Source organism: Leopardus geoffroyi, chromosome B2 (assembly GCF_018350155.1).
Source record: "Leopardus geoffroyi isolate Oge1 chromosome B2, O.geoffroyi_Oge1_pat1.0, whole genome shotgun sequence".
Lineage (NCBI taxonomy): Eukaryota > Metazoa > Chordata > Mammalia > Carnivora > Felidae > Leopardus > Leopardus geoffroyi.
The window spans coordinates 105,310,299-105,325,042 of record NC_059332.1 but is presented as its reverse complement, the minus strand read 5'-3'; the positions used below and the strand labels follow the sequence as shown (position 1 = coordinate 105,325,042).

At 37.6% G+C, this 14,744-nt stretch overlaps 1 protein-coding gene across 4 annotated transcripts in view; it reads right to left on the bottom strand.

Annotated features, from left to right (window-relative positions):
- The window catches only part of LOC123608911 (amine sulfotransferase-like), a 55,406-nt gene extending 49,578 nt beyond the window's left edge, over positions 1-5,828 (bottom strand). For 2 of the 4 annotated variants that reach the window (XM_045499362.1, XM_045499364.1), the window contains exons 1-2: positions 5,709-5,828; positions 3,961-4,030 (exon numbers count right to left, since the gene is read on the bottom strand). The gene's annotated coding sequence lies outside the window, so the exon portion shown is untranslated. The other 2 variants (XM_045499363.1, XM_045499360.1) reach the window with 2 other exon arrangements.
- Between the last annotated feature and the right edge of the window lie 8,916 nt (positions 5,829-14,744).

Below are 14,744 nucleotides of genomic sequence, written 5' to 3'. Positions count from 1 at the left end.
TGTCTATGTTTTCCGTATTTCAGTTGCTCACAAAATACAGATAAATTGTTTGAGGGAAATTTAGTAGAATTTTATATGGTCTGGCCCTTGTATATTTTTTCTTGTTAGCACATGCAAACACTGATAATCTGATGGCTCTGAAAGCTACTATCCTGGATTCTGGTCATGTTGAGTTTGGTCCAATGCCCAGGAACCTCTATTTATGCACTAGGTCTTGGTTTTATGTGTGCATGGGGAAAATAGTTTAAGAGTAATTACTGTAATATTTTTTAAAATAATGCTCTTAATCAGAAATCATATATATATATATATATATATATATATATATATATAACCACAAAATAAATATATAAATCGCATTTATGTAAGCTTCAAAAACATTTGACTATCAGACCAGCTAGTCTTTCCTCAGGTGTGCTTTTTTACCCCTGTAAAGAAACTACAGTGGCTTAGGTCTTAATAGGTTCATAGAATATTTCCTTTATATAATTTCTGGGTAGGAGTAATCTGTTTGTAATAATTTTGGCAATGTTTAATTTCAATTTTTTTTCTAACTTGTGGCATCTTTAGAGTACAACTTGTGACATCTTTGGGGTAGTACAAGCATGAGGTAACAGACACGAATCTATTCCAGGAAGCCTGAGAAATTGCATGTGAGCAATTAAATTGTCCATAATGACAATATGGATAATGGCACAAAGTAAAAATATGAAAGAAAACAGATAAATAGTGTGTCATATATAGAAATTGCAAACCAAGTCTTGTGAGTCTCATTTATGCATATATTTTGTCTTTCTTTGTTATCTGACACAAGACATATGGAAAAATGCATTTTGACACTGAGAGCTCAGGATTTTAGTGACTTGGGAGTTCTTCTAAATGACTCTGAAATGAGCCTTTTATATTTCCCAAATAGTTGGTTATAGCAATAGCTGACAAAATAAGAGCGTCAGAATTGCACAATTTGAAAACAATTCCAGGAAGCCTGGGCCAAGTATCATTATAGAAAAAGGGATGGGGTGCCTGGGTAGCTCAGTCATTTAAGCACCACATTCATAATTTCAGCTCAGGTGATGATCTTCAGGTTCATAAAATACAGTTCAGTGTTGGGTCTGAGATGACAGCATCGTTCCTGCCTGGAATAGTCTCTCTCCCTCTCTCTCTCTGTCCCTACCCTGCTCATCTTCTCTATCTTAAATAAATAAATAAACATTTAAAAAATGGCTTAAAAGAAGAAAAAAGGAAATAATATTTAAAATATATTTTGACAGTCAACTCTTACTGGAATACGTAGAATTATTAACCTCTCTTTACAAAGGAAATTTTGAAAGGTAAAAATTGGTTGGAATCATCAACATGAATTCACAGACAAGGAAGAAAGTTGGGGTCCAGACAGCGAAAGGTGGAGGAAGAGACAGGAGATGAGTTCTTCTGTCACAAGAGTTATTTAAGGAGTATCTTCGGTACTATCCTCAGTGTTCAAGAGGAAAAACCCAATTTACACCTTGATACCACATTGGGTTGTAATATTAACTTGCATATAAAGAAGCTGGCTCATTAGTACAACCAGTTCCAAGTCTTAAAAAAGTAAAAACAAGCCTGTAACATTATGATCTTCTAATAAAGTAAACAAGATTATGTTGCTATCAGAAGAGGTACTCAGGGTTTAAAGAGATCAAAATGAGGACTGCTAGTGACCAAAGGGTGACATTTGGAATATAGGAGAGCAAACATTGATTACAATCAATCAGAACAAGTAAACATGTTTTGTACAAGCATGACTTCATCATGATGCAATTAAAATGTAACCAGAAATATGATGTGAGGTGCAACAAATTTTTAAATGCCTAACAGAATTTATGTGATTCCCACATGAAAATCTAATCAACAACCAGGTAGTTAAGTATCAACTGTTAGTAAAGATAGGGAGGTCAGTTTAGAATACATTTAAAAATACATATGCCCGGGGTTGCCTGGGTGGCTGGGTCGGTTAAGCATGGGACTCTAGATTTCAGCTCAGATCATGTTCTCACTGTTTGTGAGATCCGGTGTCAAGCTGGGCTGTAAACTGACAGTGTGAGTTGGGATTCTCTCTCTCCCCGTCTTTATCTGCCCCATCCACTGCTCATGCTCTCTCTGTCTAAATATAAATAAGTCTACTTTAAAAAATAAGTAATAAAAATATGTATTTGGTTCTTAAGTTTAGATGGAGGAATGATCATTGCTAATAAAAATGTGGAAAATACAGAATGACTTCTAATGGTGAGATAAAAAGTTATGAAAGACTTGTGTGAAAGATACAGGAATGTTGGGGAGTGAATGTTGGTTCCTTATCATCTTTTCACAAAGGTAGAAAAAAACAGTATCTTCTATTTTGTGTTCCTGGGGAGAAATATTGTAAAAAATGCATCTGGGTTGGAGATTCATCATGGTCTTGCTGTCCAGCGGCTCCCCTGAATCAAATGGCATACATGTTCCTTGGTGTAGACAAATGGGTAGAGAAGGCTTCAGGGGGGATGCATATGCCCTGATCTGAGCCCTACCTGACTGCACATTGGATGGGAAGCAACTGTGGCATGTGACATATGTAACATTACCCAGTGTAGAATGTTGAAGCTATTACACAACAGGTGTGGAATTAGAATGAAGGTGATACACACTCGGTCGAAGTTGATTGAAACACCTGTCAGTGCCTAATTCTTGATATGCAGGAGTACCAGGAAATACACTGAAAATAAGGGAATTTGCCTTTATGACCAGGTGGCTAAGGAGAAAGAACTCTCATATCTAAAGGAAGTGACATTGCAATTACAATCCCTTGGGAAATGGGACGGAGGATGTGAATATACTTTAAAGTGGGGAAAATACATCAAAATAATTTTGTGGCCAAAAGATTTCGCTTACAAGGGAGACCAGGGAAGAAGGAGATGTGATGAAGAAGAGTCTCCGGCTGCTGGATCTTCTGTAGAGATGTGAACATAATAATAACAGGACATGCTTTCTCCTCTAATTTTGCTGTGTTACCAGGAAATAAAGTAACAAAACAAGAAGACAAAAAGGGACATACCATCAATGGTCTCTTTCTAGGGAAGTAAAGTGTTTAGACCTTATAGAAAAATTTAGTGTGATCAGAAAAACTGGTACAAGGGAACCCAAACTGAACTAATCTGTCATTCAGATATTATAATACTATAAATTCTAAGCTTTTACATTCCTCTTGTGTTAGAACCTAGTATAAACACTAGAGTCATGATTCATTATGTGTAATTATGTTCTTAAATCTCTAAATAAATATTTTGGAACCATATAATGGCTAAGTTGATTGACAATCATAGAAAAAGAGACACAGAATATTTTTGTCTCATGTATATGCGCTGATATCTTTATATATCTAGCATAGTGTTTAGAAAAATCACCAAAACCTGAGACTGCATAATGAATACAGTTCAGAGACGTGAAGGGGAGCAGAGTACATCACCCCTAAATGTATTGCTCTAGCAGGTAGTTGTTTTGAGCAGGAAGTAACACAGACATAGGAAACTCAGAAAGCTTTTTATCTTTTCCTTAACAGCTTAAAACAATATTCATAGGGAGTCTGTACCAGGAAGAAAGTTATTACCAGAGATACATTTTTATGTCAGTAAGACTCAACTGCATGGCAGGACACACATCTGTTTACCCAGTATGTGCTCCTCGCACGTTCCTGTGAATTGTCTTCCTCCTCTTTGAATTCCTAACCCTTTTATCCCTTCTCTTTAGGGGTATACAAGCCTCAGTTGTATTCCCCTTGCAGGACTGTCTCTGACTTTACCTGTCTTATGGTGCTGCCATACACAGGTAATTAAACTTGTTATTCACCTATTAATCTGTTTTATGCCAACTTAATTACTATATCAGCCAAAGAACCTAGAAAGAGAATCCAAAAAATGTCCACCTCCAATAAAGATTGAAACTACTCACCAAAAGGAGTTCGTTAAAAAGAAGAGCTAACTTCTGGTATCAATGTCAGTGAGAAGAATAATTGTTGCTGCTGGATGGAGAGAGAAACAGTTCAAAGGTAAGTTTCCATGAAGAGATCCAATGATTCACCAATTAGCAGAGTTGCCATAATCAATAACTCAGAACCAGTAACTGACCAGTATATCAAACAACAAACTGGTGATAAGCCCTGAGGTTTTTACCACAAAAAATGGGTGTTACTAAAGAGTTACAGTGCTACTCAATGCTGCTGAGTAGGGTTCAAAGTCTACAGTAACATCAGAAAACAAAGATGAATTTGCTTGCTGCCCCACTCATGATACTCTTAAGACTATAGATCACTAACACAATGGCCTCAGTTGCTTCTACTTCATTAGTACTACTCTTGGGGTCTTTAAATATTGCTGTTGTTTCTTAAGAAATGGTATTGAGAATAGGTTTAGTGTGAACAGTTGAGAAGTGGAGGGAAGAAATCCACGTCTGTATGTAGTAAATAGATTTACTTTGCAACATTAGACACTTTCCCAAATTCTACCATCATATGCTTGACACAAATCTGATACATATCCAAATATCATTCAACACTTCCTGTTATTATTCCCCTGAAATAGGCCACCATTTGCAAACTTTTCATACCACTATTATCACAGAGGGAGAGCGAGGTCCTGGGGTTGGCTCTTCAGAATCAGTTTTGTGTTCTCTTTTTCAGGGGTTCACACTCTATCCAGTCAGTTTGTGGTTAAATAGAATGGCCATAAAGGATAAATATCTAAGTTCTATTCAAATTCCCTCTATATATACTTGTGTTATTGATCTTAAATGCTGCTACTCTTCTCTTGTTAATGCTTCCTCAATAACAGAAATGATTGCTGAAAGTTCCATAACATCTTAGAGTCTAAACTCTCAACTATCCCCAGATGATGTATGGAAGTGTTGAATTATTATATTGTACACCTGAAACTAATATAGCACTATATGTTATCTAACTGGAATTAAAATAAAAACTTAAAAAAATAAGTAAAAATTTAAAAGATAAATAAATCAACTCTCATTCAATTTGTGGTTCCAGTATGGTGGCATTAAACACTTTAAGCCCATATTTAAAGCATTTAAAACACTGGACAAAAAAAAGCCTCAAAACTAGCTGAGGATACCAAAGAGTAAGCAAATCAGGCATTTTGTGTAGGGGAGACAAAAGTTGAAGAAGTGGTCAGGAAGAGAGGGGATAAATTTTTATGTTTTTTGTTTGTTTTTGTTTTTGCCCCATTTGTCCCCAGAGACAGCCACAATTGCAGAACAGTAATGGTGCCTAAAAGTGAAGTAGATTTTTCATTTCCAGATGGTACTAGTAAGCGCAGCTTAATTTACTCAATTAGGTTGAAAGAGGGCTGTAGTGTTCTTTCATGACCAAAAGAAATATTTAAATTTAACATAATGCATACTCACTAGAACAGACAGTCTGAGGAATACACACTGTGCTTGACAAAAGGGACTACATTTAAAAAAATGGTAATAATATATGTGTATCATATGATAATTCAGAATAAAATTCATATCAATATCACTCCTCCCTTTCACATCCCTTTCAGATAAGTAGGGAATGTGCTTCTTTTCCCTTGTTTTTCATCATAAAATATATGGAACAATTTAAAGAAAAGAAATTCCTCTTGATGTGAGGAAGCTGAAGGGATTCCATAAAGAAAGGTGCCATCATGAAGAAGGATCCATACATGCTTCTAGAATGGTATGCCATCACTGGATCTGGATCCCTGGGTTTAGCCTCACAGCTAGGCTCCTTTATAAAGACATGCAGGGGAACAATTTGGCTCCATTAGAATGGGATGACAGCTGCCACCAAGCCTTCAAAGAAATCAAAGAAAAATTAAGTACTGCTCTTGTTCTAGAACTTTGTTTTTTCCAAGTTTTTATACAAATTCCAGTTGGTTCACATACAGTGTATGTGAGTTTCACATGTAAAATTTAGTGTTTCGTCAGTTACATACAACACCCTGTGCTCTCACTACTAGTGCACCCTTTAATACCCATCACCCATTTAACACATTCCCTTGCACACCTCCCCTCCAGTAAACATCAGTTTGTTCTCTATACTTATGAGTCTGTGTCCTAGTTGGCCTCTCTCTTTTCATCCCTCTATTTTCATCTATTTTGTTTCTTAAATTCTACATATGTAGGGCACTTGGGTGGTTCAGTCAGTTAGGTGTCCAACTCTTGTTTTCAGCTCAGATCATGATCTCACTGTTTGTGAGTTCAAGCCCCATGTCTGGCTCTGCACTGAGAGTGCAGAAAAATAACTAAACACAAAAATTAAGCTCTACATATGTGTGAAATCATTTGGTATTTGTCTTTCTCTGATTGACTCATTATGCTCTTTAACTGTATTTACATGGTTGCAAATGGCAAAATTTCATTCGTTATTATGGCTGAGTAGTATTCTATTGTATGTCTATACATACATTCTTTATCCATTCATCAGTCAATGGACAATTGGACTATTTTCATAGATGGTTATTGTTGATAATGCTGCTATAAATAGCAGGGTGCATTTGTCCCTTCCAATCAGTACTTTTGTCTCCTTTGCATAAATACCTAGTAGTGTGATAGATCTATCATAGGGTAGTACTATTTTTAACTTTCTCCTGAACCTCCGCACTGATTTCCACAGTGGCTTTGCCACTTTTCATTCCAACCAACAGTGGAAAAGGGTTTCCCTCTCTCCTCATCCTCAAAACATGTGTTAATTCCTGTGTTGTTATTTTTAGCCATTCTGACTGATGTGAGGTGATATGTCATTGTAGTTTTGATCTGCATTACCCTGATGATGAGTGATGTTGAACAACTCTTCATGTGTCAGTAGGTCATCTGTTAGGTTTAGAAAAAAGTCTATGCCTGTCTTCTGCCCTTTTTCTAACTGGATTATTTGTGTTTTTGAGTGTTGAGTTGTGTAAGTTCTTTACACATTTTGGATACTAACCATTTATCAGGTATGTCATTTGCAAATATCTTCTCTCATTGTGAAGGTTACCTTTGAATTTTGTTGATTATTTCCTTGGCTGTTCAGAGGAATTTTATCTTGATGAAGTCCCAATAGTTTATTTTTGCTCTCTTTTTTTCCTTGCCTCAGGAAAAGATAACGTATCTAGTAAGAAGTTGCCTTGGTCAATGTTACTTTACCCTATATATAGGGCATAGAACAGGAACCACTTTGGTGTCCTAGACCAAAAGCTGGGCTCTGTTCTCAGTCAAGTAGTCTCCTTCTCCAAACAGCTAGACCCAGTAGCAGAGGGTGGGTGGCCAGGATGTTTGCAAGTAAAAGCTACAACTGCCTTGCTAGTTGAAGAAGCTAATACACTTATTCTAGGACACCATCTGGATATAATGACCCCACATGAAGTTCAATGAGTTTTAGAGGCCAAAGGACATCAATGGCTAACTGGAGGGAGATTGTGAAAATATCAGGCCATCCTCCTTGACACCCCTGATGTAACCCTTGCGGTGTGGCAAGACTTGAACCAAGCTACTCTACTGCTTGATAAAGACAATAAAGACCTTTTAGTTCACTCTCTAAGAACATTATAAAACAAGTCTACTCAAGTAGGCCTCTTTGAAAGAATAAACCTCTGTATAATCCAGAGGCTGAATGATTTACAGATAGAAGCAGTTGTATGCATGAAGAAATAAGGAAAGCTTGATATGCTCTTGTCAGTCTGTAGGATGTGATCAAGGTCAAACTGCCTCCCCATACTTTGTCACAAGAGGCTGGGCTGCTTTAATTTAAGTACTATAATTAGGTAAAGAGTTAATGTTCAATATATATATATATATATATATATATATATATATATATACTGATTCTAAATATGGCCTCTTAATACTCCATGCCCATTAGCCTTCTGGAAATATTGTCTTTGTTTCTGTTCCCACTCCAACTGGCTTGTTTTTTACAAATAATAATTACAACAGGAATCTTCCTTTGCTGTGGATGCTATTGCTGCTGCGCGGCTTCCAAATCTAAATATCCTATTCATGTGAGGAGGCCTCATATATTCTTCCAAGACCGACAACTTATAAATAGGAGACTTTCATTTAATCAGGTGGGTCGGGATTTTTATGCCTCCAATAGACAGAGTCTACAACCCCTTTCAGCTTGAAGAAGTTACAGAAGATGAGGCCTTCACCTCCAACCCCCTCTATAAGAATGACAAGGATAAAAATCTCATAGCAGGGAGATGAAGTAGGGAAATGAAGGGTCTTCAGTTTAGAAAGCCTCCATCTCTGTTTTTTTTTCTGTTAGACCCCATTTACTCATCTTCTGTATTTTGCTCTGAATATGCCAAACAAGCCATGTTCCCACTTCCAGGGGGAAGCAAAAAAGTTTATCATTCTCTGAGTTTTGTACTAGGTCCCAAACACCTAATAACACCCAAGAAGAGCCAGATCTTGAACACGTTCCAGTACATCAACTTCAAACAAACCTCAGCTGACACTGCCCGCAACATTCCTGCCTTTGGTACTTTATGCAACAATACCTACGGTTCACCTGACACTCGCCTTCGATTGATTGAATTCCTGAAAGAACGTGAGCCCTATGTCCTTTTCTAATATAAACTCCTAACCCCAAAGAAAGAGGAGACTCATTCTCCTCTCCTTTCTGAGTCCCCCAGGCACTCCAACTGTTTTCTCCGTCTGTAACTCATGCTACTCAGGAAATTCTGCTTCCACATTCTCTAGTTCACTTTGGAATTCAATCCTGCATGAAGCCAAGGGCTGGTTCTGTGGGACCTTCCACTGGGTTCTCTGACCCTGCCTGCATCAATCTCACTTATTCCAGCACAGACCCTGATGTCCGTTGGATATCGCTAACATTTAATATTTCTAAAGTATGATTGTAGGAAAAGTCATTAATTACATTATCATACTTTATTCTCCTACCACTCAGTAAAAGGCTTCCACTCCATGACCCTGCCGTATGTGCCAAAAAGAAAAAAAGGATTATTTTCTGTTTTCTATAACCAGTCTCTTCTTATCCTTCAATCCTCCTTTTCACTATCAAAATACATAAATAAATAAACATATGGATTAAAATTCACTTGTCTCCTCCAGTGTGAAATCACTAACTTGAGGTAAAAGTAATTTAAAATCACTGTTAGAGCTATTACTTTCCTCCCACAGATCTTCCCTCTTATTCCTCTTTCTCAGAAGGGCATCTGACACAGAAGCTAAGTGTCCACATGTCGGTGGAGGAAGATTCTCCCAGTCTAGCCCATGATCGGCCTTCTTGGGCATTGCAGGCCTCCACTAACACGTCTCTCATAACAGTGTAGTGTGCAGTACAGGTGTCTGTGGTCTGACATTGGCCACTCCTGCTCGTGACCATGAATCACCTTCTGCCTAAGGTCTCAGGTTTCTGTGACCCAGAAGCCTCCTTATTGTCACCCCAGGTCTCTTCTTGTCAGTAGATTCCTTTGGTGCTTCTTCATCCTTTACAGGACGTTGCAGAGCTTCCTTTATCTTAGGAAAACAGTTCTCAGCTCCACAATTTCCCTCCCCTGTTTGGTTGTTTATTTCCCCTCTTTTTTCACAACACTTCTTCAAATTGAGGAGTAATTTGCATACTAAATATTCATGCATGTTAAGTGTGTAGATGATGGATTTTGTGAAATTTATACATTTTCCTCAATCCAGAAAGTTTGCAAGTTACCTGTCAAGTAAATCTCCCATCCGTCAGAGGCAAGTATTGCTTTGATTTTCTTACTCAAATTATCTACAGTTAAACATAGTAGGTTGAGATTCATTCATATTTTCTGTGTACCAGTGGTTCATTCCTTTTTATTACTGACCAGTATTTTTTTTCTCTAAGCATAATACAATTTGTCCTTTTACCAGTTGATGGACACTTAAGTGGTTTCCTACTTGGGACAATTACAAATAAAGATGCTATGAGTATTCTTGTACAAGATTATTTTTGGATATACATATTTTTAATCTCTTGCATAATACCTAGGAATAAAAGAACTAGGTAGAGTAAATGTATCACTCACTTCATTGTTTACATTTCTTGAATCCTACTTTACAAGAAATTTGAATTCTCCGAAGTACTCAGACCATTTTACACTCCCAGGAGCAGTGTGAAAGATTTCCATTTGCTCCACATGCTTACCAACACTGAGACATTTTGGTGCATTTTTTAAAAAATTTTAGACATTCTAGTGCATTTAAGGTACTGCCTTGTGATTTCCTTTTTACTTAAGATAATTGTAATACCTTTATATTCCTGAGATAAAAATCTTAGACAACATGAAAAAAACTACACGTGATTAAAAAAACTAACGTATTTCCCTAATTATAAAGAATTATACGTAACAAAATAAAATAATGTGTATGTAAATATGAAACAAACAGGTATTATACCACTACAAAGCATAATAAGTAGCCAAATCTTGCCTCTCTGAGCAGAATCACCACAAATGCAACTACTATGTATGCATACAGGAGACACATTGCCTTTGTAATTCATGTATATAAAGCATTGTTATCAGCAATGTTATTTTTTTAATTGTAAGTGTCTTGATAAATTTCTGAACACAACAAAATAGGATAGAACCATTTTTCAAGTACATGGTAAATGCATGTAAGTGGTTATTAAAATGGCTAAAAATTTTTGAGTTGTTACACCACATGGAATCAAGGAAACGATAAGATACTTATCCCAAATTTTCAGAGCTATGAATATCTACAGTAACATCAGAAATCTGTGCAGGATTCAGAAATGTTCTCGGGTTGGGGAACTATCATTACAACAGAAAATGTCTAGGATCCTTGGTGCCTTCCCACCCTGATATATTGTGACAAAGAAAAATGTTCCTGCATATTTCCAGGCACCACCCAGAACCAGTTCCCTGGCACCACTTGGGGTCGGTGGGCAGCCAGGGGCCCCAGCTGCACACATATTCCACCAAACTCTGCCCTCAGCCAGTTCTGCCCTAGTGCTGTTCTTTCGTTGGGTCCCCAGGCTGCTTTACTTGAAATCATTTCATAAATATTTTACTTTGGGTTCTGCCAGGACACAGACTAAGATTTGCATGCGGGCTGAGAACTGCCCTCAGAAACAATGCCTGTGAGAGAGTGAAAACAGGTGCTCTGGGCAGAGGGAGAAGTTGAACTGCAATGCAATAGCAACAAAACCCACAAGTGATCACACAGGGAGCTAAGGAGCTGGGCTGCCCTTCAAATTGTTTTAACTTGAGGCAGTTTTGCCGCTACAGATGCAAATGCAAATAAAATTTGTGCAACTGCAGAGGAAGGAGGTGTAATCTGCACTGAAAACTGCTTTGTTTTTTCATGGGTCAATATTTTTGATGAAATAATGGCAGAAGGAAGATGGAAGAGTATTTGTCTTAGTCCAGTCAGGCTGTTAACACAAGGCTGCACAGACTGGGTGGGTTATAAACAGCAGACACTTACTTCTCATAGCTCTGAGGCTGAGAAGTCCAAGATAATGACACCAGCGGATCCGTGTCTGGAAAGAATCCCTTTCCTTCATGGTCTTCTCACTTTGACTTCATGTGGCCCAAGTGGCAAGGGAGCTCAAGGCCATTTTTGTAAGGGCACTAATCCCGATTATCACCTCTCAAAAGCCCACCTCCTACCATCATCACCTTGGGGGTTCGGAAATCAGTGTATAAATTTCTGGGGGGAGACAAACATTCAGGCCATGGAATACACTTGCTCCTATAATTTCATAGTGTGCGGCAGGGGAAAAGGTAGAGTGGGAAACATGGGGAGATTAGTAGACAAAGCCCTGTGAACAACTTCAGTGGTAGCGCACCAATTTGACCATGTTTATTGTCCTTTTTGAATACATTTGTCATGTTCACAAAGTTTTGTATTCCCTACCATATAGATGAGGAAATTCACCATCAGAGATTAACTGAATGATTGGAAACATTTAGTAAGAGAGCCTATTATTCCAAATCTCACCCTTACTGCCAGAACCTTCTCATATATTTTCATATTACACAAGATATTAATATTCAGTGGTAAACCAAAATATTAAGTATCGATTATTAAATGTTCACTTTTCCACTTGTGTTCAAGCTCTGGGGCTGCCTCCACATGTGCTGTTTCATTATCAAAGGAGCAGCAATGTCAGAGAGAAATCCCAAGCTCCTTTCATAAAAACCGCATGGGAATAGGGATACTTTCTATCTCAAAAGAATCTCATGAGATTAGTTGATGACAGCAAGGGAAAGGATGGAAAGTAATGTATATCTTTGAGAATGTGCCTAACACTTTCCTTGAATGTTATGTTCAGGGCCTTAGCATCAATATTTACCTTTTAAAGCAAACACCTTTTGTAATAGGTCCTAATGTTTTAAGGGCCTTTACACAAATAGAGACGGATTTATCTGACCTTTGAAAACAAAATTTAAATGTCAGAAGATACTTCCAAATTCATATCAAAAAGTTCTTTCAAAAACATTATCCCAAGTGTATAGGTGGAAAGTATCCCAGATCCATACTTTCTAAAGAGTCAGAGTAACACAAGAATCAATCTATTAAAGATACCACCAAATCTGGATATGAATCATTTTATTTTAGTGATTATATAGCATTCAGATATGTTTGGGTTGGTATGGTCCAACCGATCACCTATTACTTAACATCTTGGACATGTGGCACTAAGTCACATCCTAGTAATTTCCAGGCCTTTAATTGCTTTGGTGTAAGTATCTGCTGGGGCCATAATATGACTTCTTTCTCTTTGTTCCCTGAGCACCTTCATATACACAAAGAAGCCTTCCCTTACCTAAAACTCCACATGGTTCCACTTCAAGGCCTTTCTCCTCAATATTCTTAGGATGGAGGCAGTGAACCATGAGAGCCTTTTGAAACTCAGGGACTATGGTAAGTGAGTGAGGCATTAAGCTTGGGTGCATAATTTAAGGAGGCAGCCAATTCAGTTATTAAGAAAAATAATATTTTAGGGGCATCTGAATGACTGAGTTAAGCCTCTGATTCTTGGTTTAGGCTCAGGTCATGATCTTGCAGTTCTTGAGTTAGACCTCCACATCAGGCTCTGTGCTGACATCCTACTTGGGATTCTGTCTCCCTCTCTCTTTGCTCCTCCCTCACTCTCTCTCTGTCTCTCTCTCAAAAATAAATAAACATTTTTTAAAATGCCATAAGAAAAAGATAAACAATATTTTAAAACCAGTAGTGAAAAATTATATTAAGGTAAAATCTATGATAAGTGAAATATCCAAAATGAAAAAAGATGTTTTTAACGTTTATTTATTTTTGAGAGAGAGAGACAGGGTTAGCAGGGGAGGAGCGGAGAGAGGGAGACACAGAATTGGAAGCAGGCTTCAGGCTCTGAGTTGTCAGCACAGAGCCCAGCGCGGGACTGAAACCCACGAACCGTGAGATCATGACCCAAGCTCAAGCTGACCGCTTACTGGACTGAGCCACCTGAAATATCCAAATTTTAAGATACAACTGATTTTTCCTTTTTCTTTAGGTGTCAAATGGATCAGTACAGCACTGTTATTTAAAATTTTAATTTCCAGTTCCTCTACAATATCCTTGAAACTTTTCCAGCATTTCTCCATTTTTATTAGTGGAGGGTGCCCTAAATTGTGCATTCCCAACGCACCTCATGCCTTTTTTCCCCCACATGCTTTGCCCAGACAAGGTGACATGAAACAAGTCTGTAAACTTCACATATACCTTTTTGACAACATTCTATGTCTCTGTTACCCTGTTACCCTGACATATCCTAGAGTAGCATCAAGCTAATATCACCCCCTTTACATATTTATATGGACTAGTACTCCATTGTATCAATTGTGGAAAACTTTCCTTACTGTGCTAGAACTCAATGGTCTCTAAAAATTACTCCCTACATTACTGGAAGTGTCTGACTCATTTTGATATATATTCGTACAACGTCTACCTTTGCCGCCCAATATGTATGTTCTCTAAAGGGCAAACAATGCAAGCTACTTGAGGTGGTTTACCTACTTTATGTTGCAAAACAAACAATGGGCTAGCACATAAATATTGAAAATGCACACTTTCATTTTTCCTGGATTCCAAGAATGCATCTCCTTGCTTCTTGGCACATATATTTGGAGTTGTGGCAGTATAGTCAATGAACTCATCCTTTGCATTCATAAGAAATGTTATTGATCATTCTTCCTGGTTTTACCTCAACTAGGGAATGTTCATGTAACCTTTTAATTGAATTTGCCTTTGATCAGTATTTATCCACTTTTTTCCTAAAACATCCTTACTGGACCAAAAATATGAAGTAACACAGAATGTAGAGGCATTATTTCAAGCTGCAGATGGCAAACATATAATGCTACTACAAGAATAAACCTCAATGTTCAGAGAAGACAAATGAATGGAGGCAGAATGTAGCTTATTGTGTGCCTGGGTCTGGAGCACAAAAACAGAAATTAACAGCTCAAGGACACAAGGGACTTTGGGAAGTTGACAGACTTGTCCTAAAACTGAATTGTGGTGATGGTTGCACGCTAAATTACTAAGCATTAGTATGTCATACACTTAAAAGGAGTTAATTTTATGGTATATAAATAGTCCCTCCACAAAGCTGTCAAAAAAAGAACTTAGAGTGAGCTTATCTGATATGCAACTCAGAACATAAAGCCATTGGTTACTGTTCCTATGGTCCTTATATCAAGTCAAGATTTGAAAGTAAATTACCCTCGGGGCGCCTGGGT